This window comes from Panthera tigris, chromosome B2, assembly GCF_018350195.1.
Source record: "Panthera tigris isolate Pti1 chromosome B2, P.tigris_Pti1_mat1.1, whole genome shotgun sequence".
Classification (NCBI taxonomy): Eukaryota; Metazoa; Chordata; class Mammalia; order Carnivora; family Felidae; genus Panthera; species Panthera tigris.
Window position 1 is genome coordinate 119,512,071 of NC_056664.1, and position 24,722 is coordinate 119,536,792.

At 40.8% G+C, this 24,722-nt stretch overlaps 1 protein-coding gene across 9 annotated transcripts in view; it reads left to right on the forward strand.

The window, feature by feature from the left end:
- Nucleotides 1-387: 387 nt before the first annotated feature.
- Nucleotides 388-24,722, forward strand: part of EYA4 (EYA transcriptional coactivator and phosphatase 4) — a 275,586-nt gene continuing 251,251 nt past the window's right edge. For all 9 annotated transcript variants that reach the window (XM_042987169.1, XM_042987168.1, XM_042987172.1 and 6 more), the window contains exon 1: nucleotides 388-496. The gene's annotated coding sequence lies outside the window, so the exon portion shown is untranslated. The remainder of the gene's footprint in view (nucleotides 497-24,722) is intronic.

The following is a 24,722-nucleotide window of genomic DNA, read 5'->3' on the forward strand; positions in this document are numbered from 1 at the left end:
CGCCCCCAACCCCGCGCGCAAGTGCAAGGCTGCCCGCCGCGCGGCGCACGCTCCGCGGCTCCCGGCTTCCGCGCAAAACTTCGAGCCTGTCCACGTGAAGTTGTCGCTCCCGTTCAGAGGGGCAAAGAGCTTTGGGAAAAGCTGGGCAGTGGCGACGGCGGTGGCTGTGCGCGCGCTCTCTTTTTCTTTTCTTCCACTTTTCCCCTCCCCTGCCTCAGTCCAGAGTTTTGGCTCCTCTCCTTTCCTCCTCCCCCTCGGAGCCGGCTTCTCCCCCCGCCCCGTTTCTCCCCCACTAGTGTACGCTATTTGTTGGCGGGGGTGGGGGGGTGGGGGTGGGTGGCCGAAGGGGATGTCCTGTTTTCACCAGAGGCACAGCGCGAAGGGGAAACTCCGACACTGGAAAGAACGAGAGTAAATACCTAAATACAGACGCACGGATCCGCGGCTGGGACAGACACTTGAACTTCGGATCCCGAGGCGGTTCGGGCTGCGGGAGGTGAGTGTCCCTTCTCCCCGTCCCCTCCCGCGGGTCCCGGTTTGCGGGAGCCTGCGGACTCTCCCCGGCGAAGTGCGCGCGGCTCCGCCGGGGACGCCAAGCGCCGGGGACGGAGGACGCGCGGCGTGTGGGCGCCGATTCCCGCGGGCGTCCGGAGGCGGCGTGCAGCACGCCCGAGGCCCAGGCCGCCGGGGCTGCAGTGGTGCCTTCCGCCCGGGAGGACGCCCCTTGCCCCGAGGGTCTTCTCCGAGCCTGCGGGGCCGCTGCGGGGCGGTGGCGGGACGGGGTGCGCCGCGCCCTACCTGTACCCGCCCCCGGCTCGCCGAGGCGCGCGCCACGGGGTCTCCCCTACATCCTTCCTGTGCCATTTATTACTGGGATGATCCCCCTAGATAAGCCTGACGCAAGGATGCTGACCCGGTCCGGTGGAGGGCCCGGGCTCCTGGCATTGTCACGATTCGGGATGCGTATGTACGTTCACGGCTTGTGCTCCGATCTCGAGGCACGAACGGGCCTTTTAAACCGCGGCCATCCCACTTTAATAGTTTTTATGCGGCGTGGACCCAATGTCTCCTGCAGCTTGCCAGGGTCCGTGAAATTAGAGGCGCCTTGTCAGAGGAGTCGCGTTCATTGGCTCGGGACGCGGATGCCATGGAGGGATTATAACTTCTCCAAACGAAGGGACCTGGCTGCGGAGAGCAGGTTTTCTCTCGTTTCAGAGCTTGCTGGGGTCCCGGGTGGTTGTGGCCCTGGAAACGGCTCTCTGTTTTAGCGTGTGGTTCAGCGGGATTCGGAAGTAGACCGCGTGTGTGCTGGTGTTATTTTGCGCCACCCAGCAGCCAGAACTTTCGTTTAGTAGCACTTTAAAGATGTTTCTCTCTTTGTAAGCTAGCATTATTGGGAGCAACTTGGAGCTGTAAGGAAGTTTGCGGACCGAGTCCCACGGCAGAGCTGTGGCGAAGCCGGAGAGCAGTCCCCGGTTGGGGTGGCAGTGTCTCTCCTCCCCACCACCCCTCTCGCCCCTTCTCTTGAAGGCTCGCGGGGTTCGTCCTTGGGGTGAGTGTGTGTGTGTGTGGGGGGGGGGAGGGTAGTGTTTGGAGACAGTCCCCTGCCCCCTCGCTTCCCGCGCCTCTCTCCCCAGCACTGCAGAGCGTGCAGTCATTCATGAATCCCTAACCTGAGACCCGAGGAGGGAGGCGCAGGTCCCTGGGCCCTTCCTGCCAGGGGTGCAGAACAGCGACGGGGCGTGTGTTTTGGTTTCAGAGCAGTTCCACGTGGAGCATCTCCGTGTGCGTGTCTGTGTGTTGTGTACTTGATCTGTGAGGAGGTAACAGGAGTCTCGTGTTCAAACCCAGTGGGCCGTTGGCCATTAATTTGCTTTCCTGGCTGTCATTACAGACACTTCCAAAATCTGATACCTCAGAGAACCAACAGGTTAGGTTTCACATTAAGAGCTCATACTTAACAGTTTTCTTTCTCCCTTACCCCTTTTGGCTTGGCACCCTGGGATCAACGTAATTGATGTCGCGAAACATACCTTCTCGAATATGGCATTTTGTTCCTCTTCTCAGCGGCCACTTTTTGCACCCTCCTGCATTTGTCAGTTTCTGTGCGGGCTCCTTCGGGACTTAGGTGGGAGTCTTAGGAGCTTTTAACAACCGCGGGCTCACCTTTAGCAGCTTCTGGAGTTTCATTTACACTTAGGTGACTGGCAGGATTGGGAGTTGAAGATGGTTTTTGTTTGTTTGTTGGGTTGTTTTTGTTTTTTATTTTTAACCCCCCCTCCTCCCCCCAGGACAGGGATTGCACTTGATAACGTTTCCAGAACTTTGGTTTTAAACAGAAACGTTGCCTTTTTTTTTTTTCTTTTTTCTCTTATAATGTTTGTGGCCAGCTTGTAGCTGAAGAACCAAAAACCAGGAAAGGGGGCGGGGAGAGAATCCTAAAACAAAATATTTGATACGTGGTATGGTGGGTGCGTTTTGGGGGACTGCGCTCAAAAGGCAATTGTGTGTGTGTGTTTTAAAATAACATTATCCCAAGAAATAAGTAGCAGTAGTAACAAGAGACAAACTGTTTTGTGTGGAGCTCGACTGCCAGAATCTGATTTTTATGGCAACAATACCAAAGGCAGATATAACCGCATCCATTTTTATTGTCGTTATAAACCATAAAAATAGTTTGTTCCACCCGATTAAAAGTTGTAAGCCATTCAGAACTAAACCAATTTTTAGAAATGACTGTTCAAGAAAGAAAGTTAAAACTTTTGACAGTTACAGCTTTGAAAGTAACATAATTAGATTATTTGGAAACTCCTTTTTTTTTTTTTTTTTCTGATTGGTAGGGACATATCCTTGTCTTTCAGAACAAGTGAAGGTCTAAAATCAGTGTAGTTTTGAAAAGCCTGTTTTTCTTTGTCAGTTACCTGAAAATAGTATTTTAATGTATTTATACATTTTAATGTATTTATAATTAGAGGTTGTTTCACAATTATAACAAGTAAGAAGATTGACTTGATTATGTTTTTTATTAGGAATTATTTCAGTGGCTATTAGATACTTAATTTCTCTTACAAAATAGAAAGCTTTAAGTAAATGTTTATAGCTAGTATTTAAATACTGTGTTCAAATTTTTAAAAATTAAAGAAATAAAACATAAGATTTGTATAAGAAGAAATTGGTTCAGGAGCAATCATTATTCTTATTAGAAAATATAGATGCTGCATTCTAGAGGATTTGTAGAAGCTCGTGGAAAAACTTGTCTTTGCATAAAAGTTTCTTTCTTGAAGGGAGTTTGGCAGATGAGTAGTTTGTCATTTTTTCTTTTAAGAAACCTCTTTGAATTAAAAAAAAAAAAGAAATCAAGTTATCCATTTCTAAGAGTTTCCTTTTTATTTATGTTGTGATTTGGGGTGTAAATAAATTTTACATACCCACGGGAAATAGAGTGTCCAGTTTCATGTTTTCAATCTCCGTTGCAAGTTCTAAATGACTGATGCCATGTCTAAAAATATATTTATGTGGCTTGGTATTTCATTTAAAAAAATTTATGCACTGAAATGAAATTATCCAGAATCTTTAGAAAAGCAGAACAGTAGAAGATCCATAGCGATTGTTATGAAGAGTTAGGATGTCGGAAAGTTCCAATTCTAACTTTCAAATAATGAGGTTAACTTATTTCACCCAGTGAAACCTTCCATTTTAATAGAGAATTCAAGAAGAGGGGAGATAATCCTTTTCAAGACTTAGTGAAATGTTAAGTAATAAGAGTGCAGGTATTTATTATGTTTTTTCATTATCTTTTTTTTCCCCCTATTAGGTAAATGCAGGAACACTGAACATTCAGTAAAAACAGGCCCCCTTTATAAGGAGTTTATTCACCATAGTTCTGTATTGCAGCTGCTGATCATATTTCATGGAGCTGTTAAAGCACTTAAAACCTAAAATTAGGTACTGTCTGGTTGTAAATATTTCAGATCCCTCATTTAAGAAACAAACAGAAAAGCGTGGTATCAGAAGTAGAAGATGTTTTGAATCTTCTCATTGAAAAACTGAACAAACCTTTATCAAAGACCTTCTTTTTCCGGTGAGAATGTAGCCATGACAGTTGTTTTTAAATGGGTATTATTTTTACATAGTCTAAACTCTTATAATGTGTCTTCCTATAAAGTGTCTTAAACTAATTGTATTCAGAAATACAGTTGGGGGATTTTATTACAATGGTTACTAGGTGAATGAAATCAACACGGGACGGGATGGACGAGACAGTTGCAATGTACCTGCTTCTCTCATGAATGTTTCCTGGTGAACTAAGAAATGACTTGATCTTTAAGGCATTTGTTCTAGAGATGGATGAGATGCAGTGGTGTATTTAATTGCAGTGTGTGTAATATTGCATCCAGTTAGATGCATTTTAACACGGGGAGCCCTGAATATTCATTGAATTGTACATGGAGCAAAACTTGGCATCATTTATTTTGAACTTGAGTGGAAGAAAATAAACAAGAAACACATATTCAAAGGCAGTGCAAGCAATTTTGATTGCTTTTAAGAGGTTTGAAGACTTTGTAAACATTACTGTCACCTAATATTACTCCTGGCAGTTCACGTTAGTATATGCCTTGGTGATACGCCATTTTACTCTTGAAGTTTGTGATTCTTACCATGTATCCAGCTATGTTTCTGCTAGTAGAGAGGACTGAAAGTGAATACCACTACCCTTACTGCCCAAACTCCTTTTCTGTCTTCCAGAAAAAGAGATGAAATGCATTAATTTAAAAATAGAAACCATTTTGAGTTATCAAAACCACATTTTTATGGTAGTTTAAAATAGTTTCAGAGAGTGCACCTCTGGATCTCACTGTAACCTTTTCTGTCATTGAGAGGTGCTAATTGATCTTAGGTCACTGACATAATAGTATAGTTTGATATTTGAAACCGTTCAACATTGGCCTGGCCCTTTTCTCACCCTGAGATTTCAGTCCATGGCTGATGAATAACACCATATTAAAACGTCAGGAATTCTAATTTTTTTTTCTCTCTATGAAACATTTTAATACAACATACTCATTTTTGAAGCTTTTATTTATGTACAATAAGTACATTTATTTTAATGCACCTTTGAGCTATGGGAGAAAGACTGATATTATCGTGTTAGGATTTTTTAAATATTTTTTTCCACGGGTAGATATTTTTAGAGTGAAAATTTGAGGCAGAGTTTGATTGCTGTGATCACATTGGAATACTTTCAAAGCAAAGTTGCATTAAACTGGTATTGAATAGCCATCTCGAGATTTCACACCTACAGTATATTTTCTTAGGCATGTTCATATCTTAAAATACATCTGAAAATAGAAATTGTCAGATTCGTTTTTGTAAAGCTATCATTTTCCTTTCCCTGTAAATCATTCCCATTGTCAATGTCTGTTGTTATTCTCATCACAGCATCATAGCTGACATTTACTGAGGCTTTACGTTAAAGTGTGGAATAACCAATTTTATCTTTTCAACTCTACCATAAATTAGGTACTTTTATTATTCCCATTTTACAGGTGAGGAAACTAAGACCCAGTCATGCAATGGAGTGGAGCCAGGGTCCCAACTCTGCAGTCGGACCTCAGAGGTCTGATTCTCAAGGGCTGCATCAGGCAGTCGCTCCCAACAGTCATTTATGAGTTCATTTTTGGTGCTTTCCGAACAGACATTTTATTTTTTGTATTATTAATTATGTATTTATTTAAGGGTATTAGAAAAATATGTAAAGTGACATATTGAACCTATAATTTCACAGATCATATTGTTGAAGAAAAGGACAGAAAAAGTATTGATGTAAAACAAGTTAAATTTTAGAAAGCGCCTATTTAAAGAAACGGATGAAGTAACTGTGAGTGAGCGCTCGGCTAAAATAGCCCAAATCATGGAGGTTGGTGGCAAATGACTGAATTTGGAGAAACTATTACCCTACAATGCTTCCCAAATGTCAGGAACTTGTGAGCAGGTCTTTTTAATATTTAACTTACGTACCAACTTTTCCTTTGCTTTTCAAGCCTTATCCATTGGTTAGATGTTACTGATTTTGTTAGATGTTATTGGTTTTGTTGTTATGATGTTGCTGTTGTTTTAAGTCTGAATGCTGGTTGTGAATCTCAAATCTACACATTTATCTTGAACCAACTAATAAAGGCTGCTTGATGAATTTCTAGAGGCAAGTTTAAATTGTAATGGGCCACTCATATTTTGGAAACACTTTCAGTTTGCATGGATATCATATCAGACTATATTTTTAAGGTTTTCTCTAGGTGAACACTTGCTTTGCTGTTGATAATCTGTTTTATAACTTTATTGTTTCACTGACACAGTGGTTTTCATTTATTTATTTATTTATGTATTTAGCCACAGACCCTTTTATTAAAGTGAAAACTGACACTCTGCCCACAGGAGGAATATTCACTGCCCTGAATGAAGCAGAACATGGGTGGCCCGTGAATCACTCACCAACACTGCCCTGCAACCATTGCCTGCTCCCAGTCTCTCTGAGGGTCTTTGAGTGTGTGAAAATCTCTGAAAAAAGGTCCTCTGAGAAAGGGGCCCATTCAGAGTACCTGCTGTATAACATGTTGAAATGTCATCCACTAAAAAACAAAACAAAAACAACTCTCAAATACCACAAAGTATCTCCAGTGTAATATGTGGGCAAAGGCATGCCTGCCCATCCTAGTATTACTTGGAATGTTCTTCTTAACCAATCTGCCACTTTATTTCAGTTTAGCACTTGGAAAATAAAAGTAGCCGGTATGTTTCCCACACGAAGGTCGAGGTCTGAATGAGGCACACTGAATTTTTACATGCAAATGTTTGCTATATTAGAGTATCTTTTTTCCTTTAATGACTTTCTGAAGAAACATCAGCAGTGGCAGAAATTGACATGCCCTTAGATTTTCACGTAAATTATTGTTGCCATTTCTGTGATCCTTTCCTCTTTTCTTCCTAAAATGAAAGGGACATTTTGTAGTGAAGGCTACAATTAAATCATAAAAGTTTACATTCATATGCCATTAAGTTTAATTCTACTCACAAAAGCAACAGCATTCGATTTGAAATTCTATACTTAATCAGGTAGGTGTACCACATACTGGGAGAGCTTATTCTCTGAAAGGTCACATACACAATTCACAGACCTCTGCGCGTACCCTACAGAGTGATCTATTCGTTACAGTTCACCTCTGACTCTGAACTCCCCAATGTTAAAGGATTTGAAAAGAACTAAATGTTCTTACTAAGAGATTGAATACTTCTAACCTGATGTGCCTAGTGTGTTGAAAGTGATGGTAACTTGGGGAAGTCAGCAGGTCTCTGAATTAGGTAATGCTTTTCACTTAAAAGTTTATATTTTAATGCAAATGTATATTCATGTATGAGTATGACTCAAGTAATTCTAGCCAGATTTAATCACAAGTGGGTGAGTCATGTTCAGATTCCCTTTTGCAGATTTTCTGTAATCTCAAACTTTGCTTCTAGTAGGTATCTTAGGAATGCAAACTTCAAAAATTTCTGTCAAGAACAGCAATACTACTAAATTTGTTCACACGAATCTTTAGGTGTTCAGATGATGTTGCTGCTTTGTTTTTCTTAGTTGACCCAAGAAGAATTGTAATTTAGGTCCGTTTTCTCTCCTTAATTATTGCCTTTGGATTTTAAAGTCTTCATTGGTGAAGATACCTAACAAAATTATGGGTACCCATACATGATTTTTAAGCGCTTTTTCATTTTCAGTGTTGCTCAAGACATGTAAAAATTAGAGTGAAATGAATAGGTTTTTCCCTACCGTGTATTAATTTTGGAGACGTTGGGGCTTTTAGTCTCTTTTAGGACGTTTTACTTTTTCTTGGCATATACCATTCACAAGGAATGGTTAACGGTAATAAGTGAGTTAACCGTGATAACCGAGGTCGCGGGTTTAATTCTCAGATGATCATATTAGCTTTTTGGGTGGACACGTGTCCTATATACACTTAGTCATATTGTCTTTAGTTTGGTCCTGGGGTACCATCGTGGATAATGCTGGACCTGTCTCCAAGACTCTCCTCCCTATCTATAAGATGTTCAATCACATTTGTTGACAATTTTTAGCAGGTACCTCTTGCACTTCAACATGGTTCAGAAAAATTCTCTGTTGCCTCTAGGACAATTCCAAAATTCTTAGCAGGGAGTACAAGGCCTTTTGTGCCGAGAACCTTATTGCTCAGGTTGCCTTTCTCCTCCATCACCAGCTCGTCACAGGAATCTCTAGCGGTAGAGAGAACTGCAGTTCTGAAAGAAATACCCCCACATCATTGCCACTTCATTGCTTTGTGCATGTGATTCTTTCTACCTGGAAGACAGCTCTTCTGCCCCTGAAACTTGCTTTTCTACTTCTTTTCCAAGACTGCAGACATCAAACGTTACCTCTTCTGGTAAGTTCATCTGTCCTCCAGAGGCTGAGTTGGATGTTTCTTTCCTTTTTGCTGTCAAAGCACCCGGCTTCTACCTTCAACCCAGCACCTGCCACATTGACATGTAATAGAGTTCATGAATTCAGATCCTGCTCTACACCTGTGTGTTTACTGATGCACTTACTGGCATTTTTCATCTCCGTATTTCCAGTGAGCAGGGGTCACTGTGGAGTGAATTTCTGTGGAGTGAAATGCGTAAGGAAAACGGGGATGAGAGCAGTGATGGTGAGACCGGACATCCTCTGTCATGAGATTGGGGGGCCCTATGAGCGGGGTAGCTGTGACCATGAGACGCAGGACAGCCTTAAGAACAACCTCAGGGATTTTTTTGTATTAGCCCAGTAGAATTACGACTCTGAATCTAGGCCCAGCTTATAGGATGTGTGTATGAGTGTAGAAATGCATTTATTTCCCTCATGACTCTTGAGAAGTCAGTGGTCCAGTGGGTCAGCCAAGGATCCTAAAGGTCTTTGAAGATACGAGTATTTCATTGCACTTGAAATCCGAGGGAGCCGATTCTTCTTATAGCATAATGATTAAGTACAAAGAATATGGAGTCAGGCTGCTCGGGTTCAAACCCCAGCTTTGACACCAAAGACTCTGGAATGATAAGCATGTGACTTAAACTGGTTTTGCTTCAGTTTTCTCCTGTGGAATAGAACATACTCTGTGAGGTTCTGATGACAATTCAGTGAGTAAGTGTATGTGAAGTATTTAGAATGGTGTCTGATAAGAGTATTAGCTGCTATGATTATGATTGTTACTCTTCATCAGGTCACCCAAAATGTTCACAGAGTTTTAGAGCTGGAAGTCATTTTGGGGGTCATAGACTGGGGACTATAATTTGAGTCTCCAGTGGTCCAAATGCAAATTTGGCATTCTTGGGTGATCTTGGCAAAGCTGAGGCTGTATTTGGATCCCTGAGAGAAGACATTAGAGGGGCCCCAAACTGGGCTTTGGCCATTTATGTTGCACAGAATTTCTTTTCACCAGTGCTTCCACATGCAGTATTCTAGATTTTTTTAAGGCTTTGATTTATGGGGCTCTCCAACTTCCCTAAACAATTTTTTTTAAATGTTTGTTTATTTATTTACTTTTGAGTGGGGGGAGCAGAAAGAGAGGGAGGGAGAGGGAGAATCCCAAGCAGGCTCCTCACTGTCAGTGTGGGGCTTGAACCCACAAAACGTGAGATCATGACCTGAGCCCAAATCAAGAGTCAGATGCTTAACCGACTGAGCCACCCAGGTGCCCCCAGTAATGCTATGACTCTTATCTCTGCCGAGACAATAGGGGGTTATAAGCACTCTGTTTCAGAATTTATCACTCAGTCCTTGGATTCAGATGTGATGAGTGTATAGCAGAGTGGGGCTGAGGGAGGAAGGGAAATTAAGATAATTGTTAGTCGAGGTTCTGTTTTTATTGCTTACCTGGAACTTCCAGATGCATCTGTCCTAAGAAAAATGTACTCATATGGATGTTGTACTTGAATCCCTTAGCATAGGCAGCCCAGTGTTTCTCAGTAGTTGACACATAGTGTGACATTAGTCTCAGGTGTTCTCAAGCTCTTATTGGCATTTGGGGTTGATGATTGTTGGCGTGTGTATATGGCTGGCTGATGCATTATAGGGTGTTGAGTAGCATTCCTAGTCTCTACCCACTAGATGCCAGCAGCACCTTCCCTGGAGTAATGGCAGCATCTCCCCAGACATTGCCAGGCATCCTCTGGAAGCCGATTGTCCCCATTTGAGAACCCATGACCAGAGTAGATCTTAAGATCACTTGATTTGGTCAAGAGACTCCCAGGCATCTGCATGAGCGGATCGTTCTATTTTCGGTCAAGTGTCAAGACTCTTCATACCTTCCGCCCAACTTTAAATACAAAAATCAAACAACTCTTATTGGTTGTGTTGATGGATAAGCTGTACACAGATGGGATTTACAGATAGGCTTTACACAGACTTTTAAAAATATTTATCTATTGAGGCACCTGAGTCGCTCAATGGGTTAAGCATCCGACTTCGGCTCAGGTCATGATCTCACGGTTCGTGGGTCCGAGCCCCACGTCGGGCTCTGCACTGACAGCTCTGTGCTGACGCAGGGCTCGATCCCACGACCTTGAGGTCACGACCTGAGCCGAAATCAAAAGTCGGATGCTCAACCAGCTAAGCCAGCAGGTGCCTCAGGCTTTGTACGGATTGACTACTTTTAGCATATTTATTTTTTCTGGGAATAATATATGAGTAGGGAGAGCAGAATACCCAGGGAAGTATATAGGAAGTAGATATTTCTGTGGCTCACCTTTACGTCTATTTTTTTTTTTACTGTTGCTTATTAGTAGATACTGTTGATTCACTTTTAATAATGACAATTACCTATTTTTTTCCCACAGATGAATAACTCAGTCACAAGAAACTTGTATTTACTGTAGTGCCAGAAAAAAATAAAGTTTCCTATAATCAAAACTGCCTAAGATTAAAATACTTAATACAATTATTTTTTCATTTCCGATGAGAAATTTTCAAATGAAATATGTCTTAGCTTTCAGTTTGTACCACAATTTCAGGATCTTGAATTCAATAACATTAGTCCAGTCCGAAGAAAGTGAAAATGAAAATATTGCATTAAGCACTCCTGTGATGAATCACCAAATCCAAACTTAGTTCTAATTCTGTAGGTTTAATTTTGACAAACATTTTATCTGTGAACTCCTGTGTAGTTGATGTAAGTAAATGTGACTGTGGTCTGAGTACCATCTCTGTCCTCTGCCTAGTTTAGCCTATATGAAAGATGTTTGAAGATCACTTAAACGAACAAAAAGGAACATAATGCTAATGTAAAGTGAGAGAGGAAAACTACCTACATGAGTTTTGGATTGAATGTGAAAGGTATTTTGAAGTATGAAATAGTTATAGAAATATAATTTGACTCATACTCCTATGAGGTCTAAACAGTAGATAATTCTTGTCATCTCATTAGTAATTGCAAAGATACTTGAAATTCTATACATATGTATTATCTAATTTAGTGGTTTTACTTTAATTATATTAGACAGGTAATCATGTTACCTGAAAGCAGTCAAACTGACCTAGGGATTTCACGTCATTTACTAATTGAGGCTCAAGCGGGCGGGGGGGAAGAACCTGAAAACGTACTCTGTCTCTCTGTCTCTCTCATACCTCTCCTTGATTTATGCTTTAAGTTTTGAAATGTACTTTTAAGAGGGGAAAGTGGCTATGCATATAGCATACTGAATGTGACCAAAATGTCTTTCTGTTTTCTAAGAGGAGAAGAACCTTGCTCAGCCACTTGTTAGAAAGATGAATTGGATTCTGGGCCACCCAATGACAGATGGGGGTCATTCCATGGGAGTTGGGGGGGTTGTCAGGGGCTTAAATTATGAGTTTTCAGTTTTCTTTTTTTTTTTTTAATTTTTTTTTAACGTTTATTTATTTTTGAGACAGAGAGAGAGAGAGCATGAACGGGGGAGGGTCAGAGAGAGGGAGACACAGAATCTGAAACGGCCCCAGGCTCTGAGCTGTCAGCACAGAGCCCGACACGGGGCTCGAACTCACGGACCGCAAGATCATGACCTGAGCCAAAGTCGGCCGCTTAACCGACTGAGCCACCCAGGCGCCCCGAGTTTTCAGTTTTCAGATGGTGGAGGAGAGTTCTGCTCCCTGTCTTGACAAGAAGTCCAAAGAAGGCGTAGCAACACTCAACTCCATCCAGGTGCTTTATACCTGATGTTGAATAAGAAGCCTGTTCATTGGAGAACAGCCAACAAACCAGAGGTTTGGTTTTTTCGAAGGAACACTTCCTGGGCTCATAAATTAGGGAACCGCCCCCCCCTCCAAGAATTTCAGGTCACATATCTACTTTCTCAGGTTGATTCTTTGTATAATGGGTCCTAATGTAAGACTTACATATTTTTATGAATGCTCTGTGTTACTAAGTACAATTAGGCACTTCCCTTTTGTCTCCCCAGGGTATTCTCTCCCCCCATTGTCTTCCACTGCCCCAGCTATCTCAACCTTCTCACATCTTACTTTTTTGCTGCCTGCCTGTACAAAAAAATCTACTAACTTTTCAAGGCTTAGCTCACATGTCACCTCCTCTGGGAAGCCATCCCTAAGGCTCAGGCAGAATTCATTCTTTTCTCTCTGTAATACCATAGCACCTTTTTGGGGCTGTTAATATCGAAACACATTGTGCTGTGGCTGATTATATGTGAATCGTTCTTCTAGAGAGATCCTGAACTCACTGAGGATAGAGATCATATCTTTCCCCCACTGTAGTGCCAGGACCTGGGCATATTCATGGAAATTCACTAACTGCACTATTCCATGCATGTCTTCACAGGACATACAGCCAAAGCCAGACGGCTACAAAGAAAATCCTGTTCACCGTTTAGAAACTGATTTTCCTTTTCTCATGGTCAAAGAAACACATTTATTGGTGGTGGTTGTTTTTTATGGTAACTTATTTGATATTCCATTTGTACTAAGATATTATTATTTTCTAGAAGAAGAAAAGATCTATCCAGCATGAACTGGTGTTTTGAATAAACTAAAGTTAAAAAGACAGATTCCAGTCGAGGTTTAATAGTCTTTGTATTTCTGTTTTCCTCCGAAAACAAACTTCGGCCTCTCTGGTTGCTTTCTGCAGAGATGCACTGCATGTTATTTTGAAGAATTTTTAACCCTCAGAATTATGGACTTCATCTGAGAGGAAGCATGTTCTGTATTTGTTTATGTCAATGTTTCAAAATATGGGGACCAGAAATCCCAGATGTGTCTTAAAGTATGTGTGGCCTTTTGGTGAGAGAAATTAGGTCTTTTTTCAGGCACAATTGAGGAAGGAAAATTTTTTGTTTAGTTTCTAGTGGTTTGTTTTTAGGCATTTTCCACAAAAAGATGAGCAAGACCCTTCAAAACCACCAACTTGCTTATTTAGGGGGAAAAAAAACCCCTCCCGTGTCCAAAAATAACATTAAATTAAAATGATTGTTTCCAATAGTTTCAAAAATTGTGGTTTTATTTCCTTGTATGAGTCACTTCTGAATGCAGTATGTGATTGCACTACATCATGAGGAAGCATATTTGCTGGATAGTTTAGTAAGTCACATTGTTTATCAGAGAATCAGATCAGAAGAGGAATTTAGCTTACCTCTCCGTTTTGCAGCGGGGGGAATGGATTAGGGACGTTAAGTGGTGTCTTCAGAAAGAAGCTAAAAAGAGGACCTCCTCCTGGAGACACCCCAGTGCTTCCAGCTCTCTGAATTGTTGCCTTTATTTTTCCTTTGGGCATGTCTGACAAGGAGTTGCAGATACTGGAATCAGACCACAGTCTGTCTGTGTCCAGGCCCTGCCGCCATTCCTCAGCCGTGCAACCTTGGGGAAGTTACTTACTGAGCTGCCGTAGGCCATAGCTCTAGGATGTGGACACGGGGAGTAATAATAGTACTTGCCTCTTGCCTCGTGGAGTTGCAAGGAATAACCCAGTTCATACAGGAAAAGACACGGAAAATGCTCAGAACATATTTTGAATTGATTTCTTTGAATAACCTGCTGAGTGTATTTAATATTCAAAAAGGGGACCTTCGTGCTGCTGAAGCAAGATTTTTTTTTTAATCAATTTTTTTTTAAGAAAAGTAATTCATACGTTGGGTAGCACATTAAAACAGAGATGATAGAAATTATTTTTGAGGGGAATGACTGGAAGAAGGAAGGAGAGAGCCTTCTGGAATGCTGGTAGTGGCCTTTATCTTGGTCCGATTGCTGATGACACGGGGTGCTTATTTAATAAATGTGTATCAGTTGTTTACTTTTGATTTGTGTACTTGTGTATGTTTTACTGTAATAAAAAGTTAAAAAACACAGATGTATTTAAAGCAAAAAGTGGATGTCCTTCACTTTATTCATTTCCTCTAGATTCCACAATTCAGGGTAAATCGTTTTATTCTAGTGCACTTCCTTTCAGACTTTTTTTTCCAGACTTTTTTTTTTCCTGTACATATGTAAATGTAAGAACTATATGAGGTTGTAACTTATTTTTATTTTACGTTTGTTTTTATTTTGGTATCGTGTATCTTGAATGCTTTCCCACGTGAGTACGTACAATTCTGGGTACTCCTATTTAATTTATGCGTATGTTTTACAATGTAACTGTTCCCTTCTTGGTGTATACTTAGGTTGCCTGCAGTTTTTTCTTATTATGAATAGTGTTGCAGTGACGATTTTTATATAATTCTCTGTATATCTCCCCCAAATTCCTGGAGGTAAAACTCTACATGCAGGATTAATAGGCAAAAGAATATGAGTATATTGCATAGATGGTCCCGAAAGATTTTTCCAAGAAGTTATAACACCTTGAATCCCTATGATGATGCTTACATCTTCCTCATAAAAGAGATGGGCAAAATGTTATGCTCAATTTAACACTGTAATAATTTGTGCTCTAATTCATAGGAAAGCTAATAGTAATAAATTCCTTGAGACTCAAACACTAATTGGAAGTGCTTAGTGATAAGAGCAAATCGTTCTATTAACCCCATATATAACAAATCTATGTTATATACAGTTAATATCTCATTTAAGAATTGTTAAATGAGTAATTATGTGAGTAATTATTGTGTTTATTCATAGTTCTTTAACTAATTGGTAGGAAGAAAAATCCATATATGTCCTATTCGTGACCTGGTTTTCCTCAGTACCATAAAACATTAATAAGAATTATTAGGAGAAGTGGCTCTAACTCATATGTTGTTGATGAGAATTTATGAGGAATTACGTATCATTATTCTGTTAAGAGCCAACTATGTGCCAGGGGCACATTCTAAGCACCTCGCGTATATTGCTGTAGCTTTTTAACGTGTATTTGAAAAGGATAGACATGTATTATTATAAGTGAGATTACTCCATCCTGAATGTATGTTGATAAATAATACTATATGCCAAAATATTAACTGTCATATCAATGTACTAATTTGTAAATCTGTGAAATGTTATAATCTGTTTAATGTGAAAATTAAATTTAATGTCTCAAAATCCAGAAAATTGCTACTCAAGTCCTGACTACCGCAATGTGATACATGAAGTTTAAGATGAAGTATATTAATCAGTTGACTTCATTGTTCGAATCTCCTATGTAGAAAATTCTGTTTCCAGAATAGTCAGTTCTTACAAGTTCTGGTTAACCTTTAAGAGTTATCTATTATCTTAAAAGAGTAATCCAACTCAAAATAGCTAACCTATTCCTCTAGCAGTGGATAAATATGGCTATCAATTTTTGTGGGTTTTTTTTTCCTGCAGAATTTCCTGTTATTCCAAGGGACTCAATAGGACTTATGCACATAAAACTGAAAATTATATTACTACAGGGAAACTGCTTTGTGCCTTTGAGAAGGAACTCTCTTGCTAACTTAAGTACTATATGTGTGTAGAATAGCTAACATTTTCCTCCCAAGAAATTTCATGTATGCAGTTAAAACACTCTTAAATTGATTAAGGATTTGTTATATATTTCCAGAAGCACTCAAGAGTACTTTTATGGTTATAAGAGTAGAGTGCATTAGAATGCCAGAAACCAGCGAATACGCTAGAGGCCTTCAAAACCATGCCCAACATTCCTGACTGTACCATATAAACATGTGGGGCAGCCTGGAAAAACAAAACAACTCCCCATCCCCCCCAACAGAGGTAAACCTATGATGATAACACTTCAACTGGCTTAAATATTAATTTGATACTTTTTCTGTTAGAAGTAATTTTTATTACCTAGCAAACGGAATGGAGAAGTAATAAATATGACTGGTATTTCTTTCTCAAGTATCATTTTACATTAGATTCGACTAGTTACCTTTATACTTTTTGGAAAGCGTATTATGGAACTACCACAGTATTTTGCCTATTAATCAGGGAAGCTAAAAAACGTTTTATAAATGTTGAATCAAAACCTTCACTGCAGTGAGGGAATTAAATTTCAAGCAATATACTCCTTTTATAGGGTGAGAAACTGAAGTATGGAGAAATTACAAGATTTTCCCAAAGCCATACATTGAGTCATGGTAGACATAGAAATCTACAATTCTGTTTGCCTGATTCACTCTACAATTTCATGAGATGAAAGTTGTCTATTTCCTGACATGTGCCTGAGGAGTGTTTCCTCATTCCCTTGCTGGTTCATTCATTCACTTAGTTTATACATTGCATAGGAATCAGTGTTTTTGCAAGATACAATCTTGATGTAGGGAGTGTGAATAATATTTGAATTTATCTATCTTTGATATTTTCTTTGAAGAAACTTGTATTTTTTTTTCATGACCATGAAAGAGAAATTAAGGCATTCAACAATAGGTTGGATTGTTCACGGGTGGGCCACAGTAATATCTGTGAGGAACGCCTGAAGCTTCTTTAGGAGCTAATACATTCTGTTCAAGGGCTTGAACAAGAACTTGGCTGAAGCCCTAGTTAGTCCTGGAGCAGAGTGGTGGCCAGAAGAAACCATATTACCCATCAGGTGTACGGAAAGGACCAGTGTCCACATCTCTACAATCTCTTATATTTGGTTTGATCAGGAGAGGGGAGATTATCCTGCTTCCCTGTCATTTTCTCGAGTTTCAAATCTCACATTTTTAATTCTTGTTTATTGTGATCTTTTTCTTCCTAGTTTAACCAGTATTTTCCCAAGCTTTCTTCACCGTTTTCTTTTTTCTTTGTTTCCCTTTCTTTTCTTTTTCCTTTTTTCTTTTTTCTTTTTGTTTTTCTCCAAGCTGCAAGAGTCCTATTTAAAGGAAATAGTATTTCTCTGGGTCAGACCTCACTTCTCCTTGATTGAACAGCTGGTGCCACAAGTAATGTCAAATGAGGAAAGTATCCAGCACCTTCCCCCCTGCGCTCCGCCCCCTCCCACACAGTGCCCTGTAACAGAGAATCCAAATAATATAAAGCGGTGCCATCTGCCCTCAACCTTTTCTACAGAGTTTAGTGGACACTGTTTTGGGTTTGTTTGTTTGTTTTCTTGTTCTTTGCTTGCTGCTCTGAGACTTAGGACTGAAACTCAGTTCCAGCTTATGGCTCACCAGCTCTTTCCTTGGAAGAGTTCTTTCCCAGGAGGCTCTTCAGGCCCAAGAACACTTGGAGCCCTGGGAGCCTAACCCATAGATTCTACAAACAAGCCCAGGCACGTCCAAGTCCTAGGCAAACCAAACCTTCCGGTATCTTAAACATTAGTCTTTTTCTATGATTTTCCTGAAGTATAATTCAGTCTTTAACAAACAAGCAAATGAACAGAATCTTAAGGTCTTTCATTCTTCCTGCTTTGAAAACTGATTCCCATTAATTTCCAATTCTGCTAATTGGGTTTCCTTTTCATTTTTGTCTGGATATTAATGTGATATTTGGTATACATTAATACTGATCTGTACTAATTTAATGTCCATTTATAATTGAATGGTTTAAAGATAATGATGCACTATGACCTAGTTGATATCGGTCTTCCATTTAATGCATTTCCTAGGCAATTATGCATTCCTAGCAATTGTGGCTGAGTGAATTCTCCCATAATCCCTGTTGGGAAACAAAACTTTTTTTTTTTTTTTTTTTTTTTTTTAAAGATGTGGTCTTATGAACTAGAGGTACTTAACTTGAGGAAAAAAGATTTAGAGGTGACGTGAATGGTAGCACTCTCTTAATATCTACCCTACCTATTAAAGCAGGATTCAGTTTATGCTTTGTGACTCTGATGGGCAGACTAGAGTGGAAATTCGGAATGATAGATTTAAAAACTGATACATAAGGAAGAATTGAAAATGAAGAGAGGAAGAAGGAGGTGATTCTCCTCACTGGAGCTAAGAAGCTTCAAATGTTATATCTGCAGACTCATATGAGCACTCTGTAAATAAACCTCACTTATTTCTGTATTCCTCCAGATCCCAGGACAAAGAAATAACAGAACACACATGGGTCCACAATATGGAATTGAACACCACCACCAAATTTATTAGACCTGTTATTTTCTGAATTCCTAGATCTTTAGCCCTTAAAACGTTTTTGGATTTTTAGAAGCTATAATGACAGTTTTTTTGTTAATGGGATTCTACTTGGATTTTTTTTTTTCCTCCTTATTTTGAGAGAGGGAGCATGAACAGGGGAAGGGCGGAGAGAGAGGGGGACAGAGGATCCGAAGTGGGCTCTGCACTGACAGCAGCGAGCCCGACGCGGGGCTCGAACTCAAGAACACGAGATCCTGACCTAAGCCACAGTTGGGTGATCAACCAGCTAAGCCACCCGGGTGCCCCAATGTGACTCTACTTTGAATGCGGGTATAAAGTCAGTGGGTCCTACAGGGGAATTTATTGAGAGGAAAGAAGGTACTCCAGCTTTCCTGAACCCAGCCTCAATTAAAACTCCGGATTAAAAAAAAAAAAAAAGCAAAAAACAATTTAAGTGTCCCAAATCTTAGGAAGGCCAGTAGCATCATATTTGATTAAACCCCTAACTAATATTCACTGTGGACAGAATTCAAGCAAGTAACTTGTTTTAGATAAGGCAGATTTATTATTATATTTTAAATTTCTCATGTTTACTTTGTTATGTATTAGATTCTGCACACACACACACCCCCCCCCACCTCCCCCAAATGAAAAGGAAGACTCTCAGTGGTCACATCTTGATTCCTGAGAAATTGGTGATATGGAAAATTTTAGAGAAAAATATTTGTGTTTGTGTTGTTGTTTTTTTGTTCCCATTAATTTCACTTCAGGGGCTAAATACTTCCTGCGTATTTTCTGTTAGCTTTTTTGTTTGTGTCATCTTCCTCACAAACTGTTTCCTTAGCTAAATATAATCTGATATTTAATTCATTCATTTCTTTCTGGAGATTTCAGTGCATATACTTCAAAAACACTTTTTATGTGTTTTTTTTTTACCTAAATTTGTGTATTTATCTTTCGCAGTGTGAGGTTCCTTTAATTTGGTTTCTATTCCTTCTATTTCTTTGGTTTAAGCATACTGACATTTTTCAGGTTGTCCTGTAATCTCAGATTTTGGGTCCCAGTTTCCCTGTTGTTACGTTTCTGTCTGTCTCTACGGTGTTTTGTTTCCTTCCGTAGCTTATCATTTTTGATGAATTTCTCTCTCAGAATCTTTTCTGCCCCGGGAGCTAATTTTGCATTTACTTCTCCTGGAGTCTAGGGATTTCAAGCCTCTGGATCAGTCCTGCTTGTAGTTTTTTTGGTTTGAGGTTTCCATACCAGAGATACAGTAACAGTTCAGAATTTACATTTGAGCAAGACTGAGGTTTTGATTTATCTCAAGTAATTATTTTCTCTTACTCTCTTCCCAAAGGCTCCATCATATGACAAGCTTCCTTGCTGAGTCAGATGGCGGGCTGAGTTTCCTAGCCCTCTTTCAATGAAAGGGACAGAGTTTTCAGACTTTCTTTTTATACACTGCCTCTTGCTTTTGTTTCCTGCCCATCTCTATAAACGAAGATAATGACAACAAACGCAATAATACACAAAGAATATCTTTTCCTCTCAACTTTCCACATGGAACGTTTTTCAAGAATCATGGGCGTGACACCTGAAAGTCATATTTGCCTTAGGAGTTATAGTCACATATTTTCAATGTCCTATTGATTTGTCTTTATTATTATCATGCATGTCTACCTTTTCTCCATGTGTCTACCAGCTGCCACATCAGTTCGGGTTCCCTTGACTTCTTACCTAGATCAGTGCAACGGCTTCAAGCGGCCCCTTAATTCTGGTGACTGTTTGTCTTGTTTTTCAAAAATCCAAAGTAGATGTGTGGTTGCAGTTTTATGACCGATGTCTTCCTTCGTTTGCATTATGACTGTATCAAAATATAGTCAAAACCCACTGTACTTATCCACTGACATTTAGCTCCTCACTCCTGCTTTTACCAGTTCAAAACTTCTTCTCTGGAAATGTTTTCTTTTCTCTTTCACATACCCACCTATAATTCTTCTCCTGACAGCATCAGTCTCTCAACACTAAAGAAACCAGTCCCAACTTTGATGTTATGTAGAATGGCAAACTAAAAAGGGGTAAACGGTAATGGCAATAATGTAATTACGATATTGTTCATTTTTGCAAACTTATGTAAGTTCAGAGAGTTGCTCAAAGACTGGTGACTTTTGGCTGCTATCTAAACATAGATAGTTAGTGTAGCTTCTGGAGATCACTAATTAATATAATATTCTTAGGGATGAGTTAAAAATCATTACATTTCCATAGGAAATTGCATATATAATACTTCACTTTAAAGTAAAAATATTAAAATGTTTTAATTCATTATATAGAGAGCAAAATGAAAAAGCAGAGATTTGCTTCCACTCTGTCTTGAGTAATCAAATGGCTTGCATTTTTGAAATACAGGATTTCATTTAATCCTAACAAAATACAATACAGGTATTATTATTGTCCGTATTTTACGTATGAAGAGAATAACAGAGGCATTAATTAACTATCCCAAGGCCATACCATTATCCAGTGGTAACACAGGGACTCACGTAAAGAGAACTGTTGTATTCCAGAAGTCTTTACTTGTAATCAGTAAGTTTATATTCCCACTAGCAAAACTATCATTTATACCTCAAGGGGGTCAAGAGGTGAATACTAAATTTAGGAGATGTATTTTTAAATTCTTTCAAGGTGCACCAGATTTTCCTCAGGAGGGGCATAAAGTCATCAGGTATGTGTTAAGTAATACATAGGGTCAGTATATTCTTTTTCTTTAATTTTTTTAACGTTTATTATTGAGAGACAGAGAGACAGAGCATGAACAGGGGAGGGGCAGAGAGAGGAGGAGACACAGAATCCGAAGCCGGCTCCAGGCTCTGAGCTGTCAGCACAGAGCCCGACGCGGGGCTCGAACCCACAGACCATGAGATCATGACCTGAGCCGAAGTCGGACGCTTAATGAACTGAGCCACCCAGGCGCCCCAATATATTCCCTATGAAAAAAGTTTCCCAGGTGTGGAAGAGAGGTTTATGGCTGAGGGAAGCAGACTATTTATAAGAAGGGACTCAGATAGTTTTCCTGCCAGGCTGCAGGACAGCCAGAGCTTGATGAAGTGTTATGGTACACACAGTGCCCAGCAGAGCCATTGTGAAGTTTGCTGGGGAGGAACAACAGAAGCAGTACATGAACTTGTAGCATCTGCTTGAGGGTCTGTGGGGTAACAGAAGTTGCTCAAGCTCAGAGTTCTTTCAGATGTTTCTCTGGGACCGTCTGCTTATAACTAGGTCTGTGTTTTCTAGGATAAGCAGCCAACCATCCACAGTTAACAAACACAAACAACGCAGACAAACTTGGCTGGCCCTGCTTATCAAAAACCAAGCGATCGTAATTTATAACTCCAGGAAGATCATTGCCAAAAAAAAAATGACCCTATCCCTCGTGACCCAAGCGATTATCATGACATTGAACTAACTGGTTATAATTTTAGCATGAGAAATTAACCCCATCATTATTAATCACTTTGTGTTTAACGGACTGTTTTGCAAAGTCCACGCTCTGTAAACAGTTCAGAATAGCTCGGCATCTGGTTTGGCTTCATTTAAGGAGATAGCAGCTCGGCAGACTGCTCCTTACTGTTCACCCGGATCTGTTTCTTGGACACCTTTGCTGTTTTCCTTTTGTACAAGCAGGGAAGAGAGTCACATGCACGGTCAAAGAATGCCCACGTCCACTCTGATCGGTTGGCTGTAGAATTGGAGCTAGGTGTTCTTTGTGCTGTGAGCTTCCCTCTCTGGCGCGCTGCCTCGGCTGTTGAAAACAGCCAGTGCTTGTCCAGCTTCCCAGACCCATTCGTGAAATTTGCAGGCCAGTGTAGGTAACTTGGTACATGGGATGTGAAAGCAATGCCCTTCTTAACCGTTGGATTCCAGCTATAATATCTCGATAATGTAATGCTAATTAACATACATTGTTAGACTTCCTAGACAATTGCACTTTTATGTTAGGCAAGATGCTCAATAAAGGAGGGAACGTAATTGAAGATTATGAAGATAGATCATGGAGTCCAAGGAAGAACTGAGCAGCCACCCAGCAGGAAGGGGCATAGAAACAGCTGAGAAGTCAAAAGTAATAAGACCCAGCTCCTTAAATTCTGCCAGGACTTTCTTGCCATCCTCTCTTTTGCCACTCTTTCTGGGTCACTTCCCTTCTGTCTCTCTCGAGCCGACCACGTTTATCCACATGTCTGTAACGGGTGCCCAAGTTTTATATCCTAGAAATGTTGCCACCGCAGGAGGATTAGCCTGGTACTCTGCCAGACTCACACCCTAAACAACAGGAAGGCATTGTGATATGTGTTAGTTAGAAGTAATTTGGTGTGAGTGGGAAAGAACTGTGGAATCGAACGGGTCATGTGCTGAATGTTGAATGGGGATCAGCGAAATAGCTGCATATCGTATATTTATGTTGCCCCCCCCCCCATGTAAACAAGGTGTAATTTTCTACATGTTTCCGAAAATATACTTGTCCTTTGAAAATCTGAAGGTCAAACAATAGCTTAGCCGTTCTGAATGATAGAATGGAATGGAAGGATACCCTCCCCTGGCCCAGGAAATTCTGCACATGTACATAGACTCTTCAGAGCCCGCCCACCTGAGTTTAAAGGCGGCCTTCTCAGTGGTCATGGGTAGGACTGTCCACGTACCTCCCTCTGCATTCAGGGTCTGCACAGGGGCTGGGACCAAAGTTTGGGCAGCCCCGTCATCCTACATCTTTTCCTAAGGCTATATTAGGCATTTGGAGCATGGGTGGGGCTTGTAGTCTTTTCCCCACTTCTGTTTTCTCTGCACTGGGGCAGAGCCTGTACTGTGCACACACCGTCCCAGGAGACTCCTGCTACAGTTCCCAGCCCTTGGCTGCAGGGCACTGCGATGGATGTGTTGGTAGTGATAGGGGTAAGGGAATGGTGAGCACAGTGGAATGCAGGCTGGGGGAGAAGGATAGTGGGGTTCTCCCTCAGGAACCCCCCCTCCCCGGGACAGCAGTGGCCCTGGGGAACAAAACCAACTGACAAGTGGTTATCCTTCGTAGGATTCTGTCAGGTACTGCCTGCCATAGCTTCAAGTAGATTGATTAAAGAATTTCTGGTTTATCTTAAAGATAGGGTACAGCTCTGAGTTTTGTTTTTTTTTTAAGAGAATCCTTTTAGGGGGCACTTGGGTGGCTCAGTTGGTTAAGCCTCCAACTCTTGGTTTTAGTTCAGGTTATTATCTCATGGGTTTGTGGGATCGAGTCCCACATCAGGGATTCTCTCTCTCCCTCCCTTTCTGCCCCTCCCCCCCAAATAAATAAATAAACTTAAAAATAAAGGAGAACCCATTTAGATCCCCACTTTATTTAAAATTTTTTTTTACATTTATTTATTTTTGAGAGAGAGAGAGAGAGAGAGAGAGAGAGAGAGAGAGAGAATGGGGGGGGAGGGGCAGAGACAGGAGAGAGGGAGAATTAAAGCAGGCTCCCGAGCGTCAGCACAGAGCCCGACGCCGGGCGCGAACCCACGAACCGTGAGATCGTGACCTGAGCCGAAACCAAGAGTCGGACTCTCAACCTACTGAGCCACCCAGGCACCCCTAGATCCCTACTTTAAAGTGAAAAGAAAGCTCCCTCAAAGGAGCAGCTCTGGAGGGTAGGTGACCCTTAAGATGCTCTTGGTCCCATCTGGCCAAGAGCCATTGATGGCTTGAACTACTGTAGCAGCATCAAGGAGGGAAACATGGAGCTATTTCAGTGAACTCCAGTGGGTATTGATAGCACTGGGTAGCTTAGGGACTGGCGAGGAGTCACCAAGGAGTCAGTGACAAAGCCCAGGTCTGGCTTTCATGGCTGGTAGCAGGCTGTGTCTTGTGTGTACATAATCCAGAGGGGTACCGTTCCCATGTGCAGCTCTGTCCTCAACCCGTGCCAGCCCTGGCACTGAAGGCCACTCCCTTCACGTTCACGTTTACTCGGCCAGAGTAAAGCCATGCGTGGGCAACCTAGTTTTTACGGAAGGTTTGACTGGAAAGATCAATCTAGAAGGTGAGGGCTGCATCCCACGAACTCTACAAACTTCTCAGAAGTCTCTCAACGTCTTCTCTTTGCTGTCACCACTGCTGGGACCGGCCCTCAGGACTGTGTTCCATTTCTGAGAATTGTTGTAAAACTTTACATATGAATATCTAAATTGGAAGAATTGGTGTTCGTTTTTTTTTTTTTT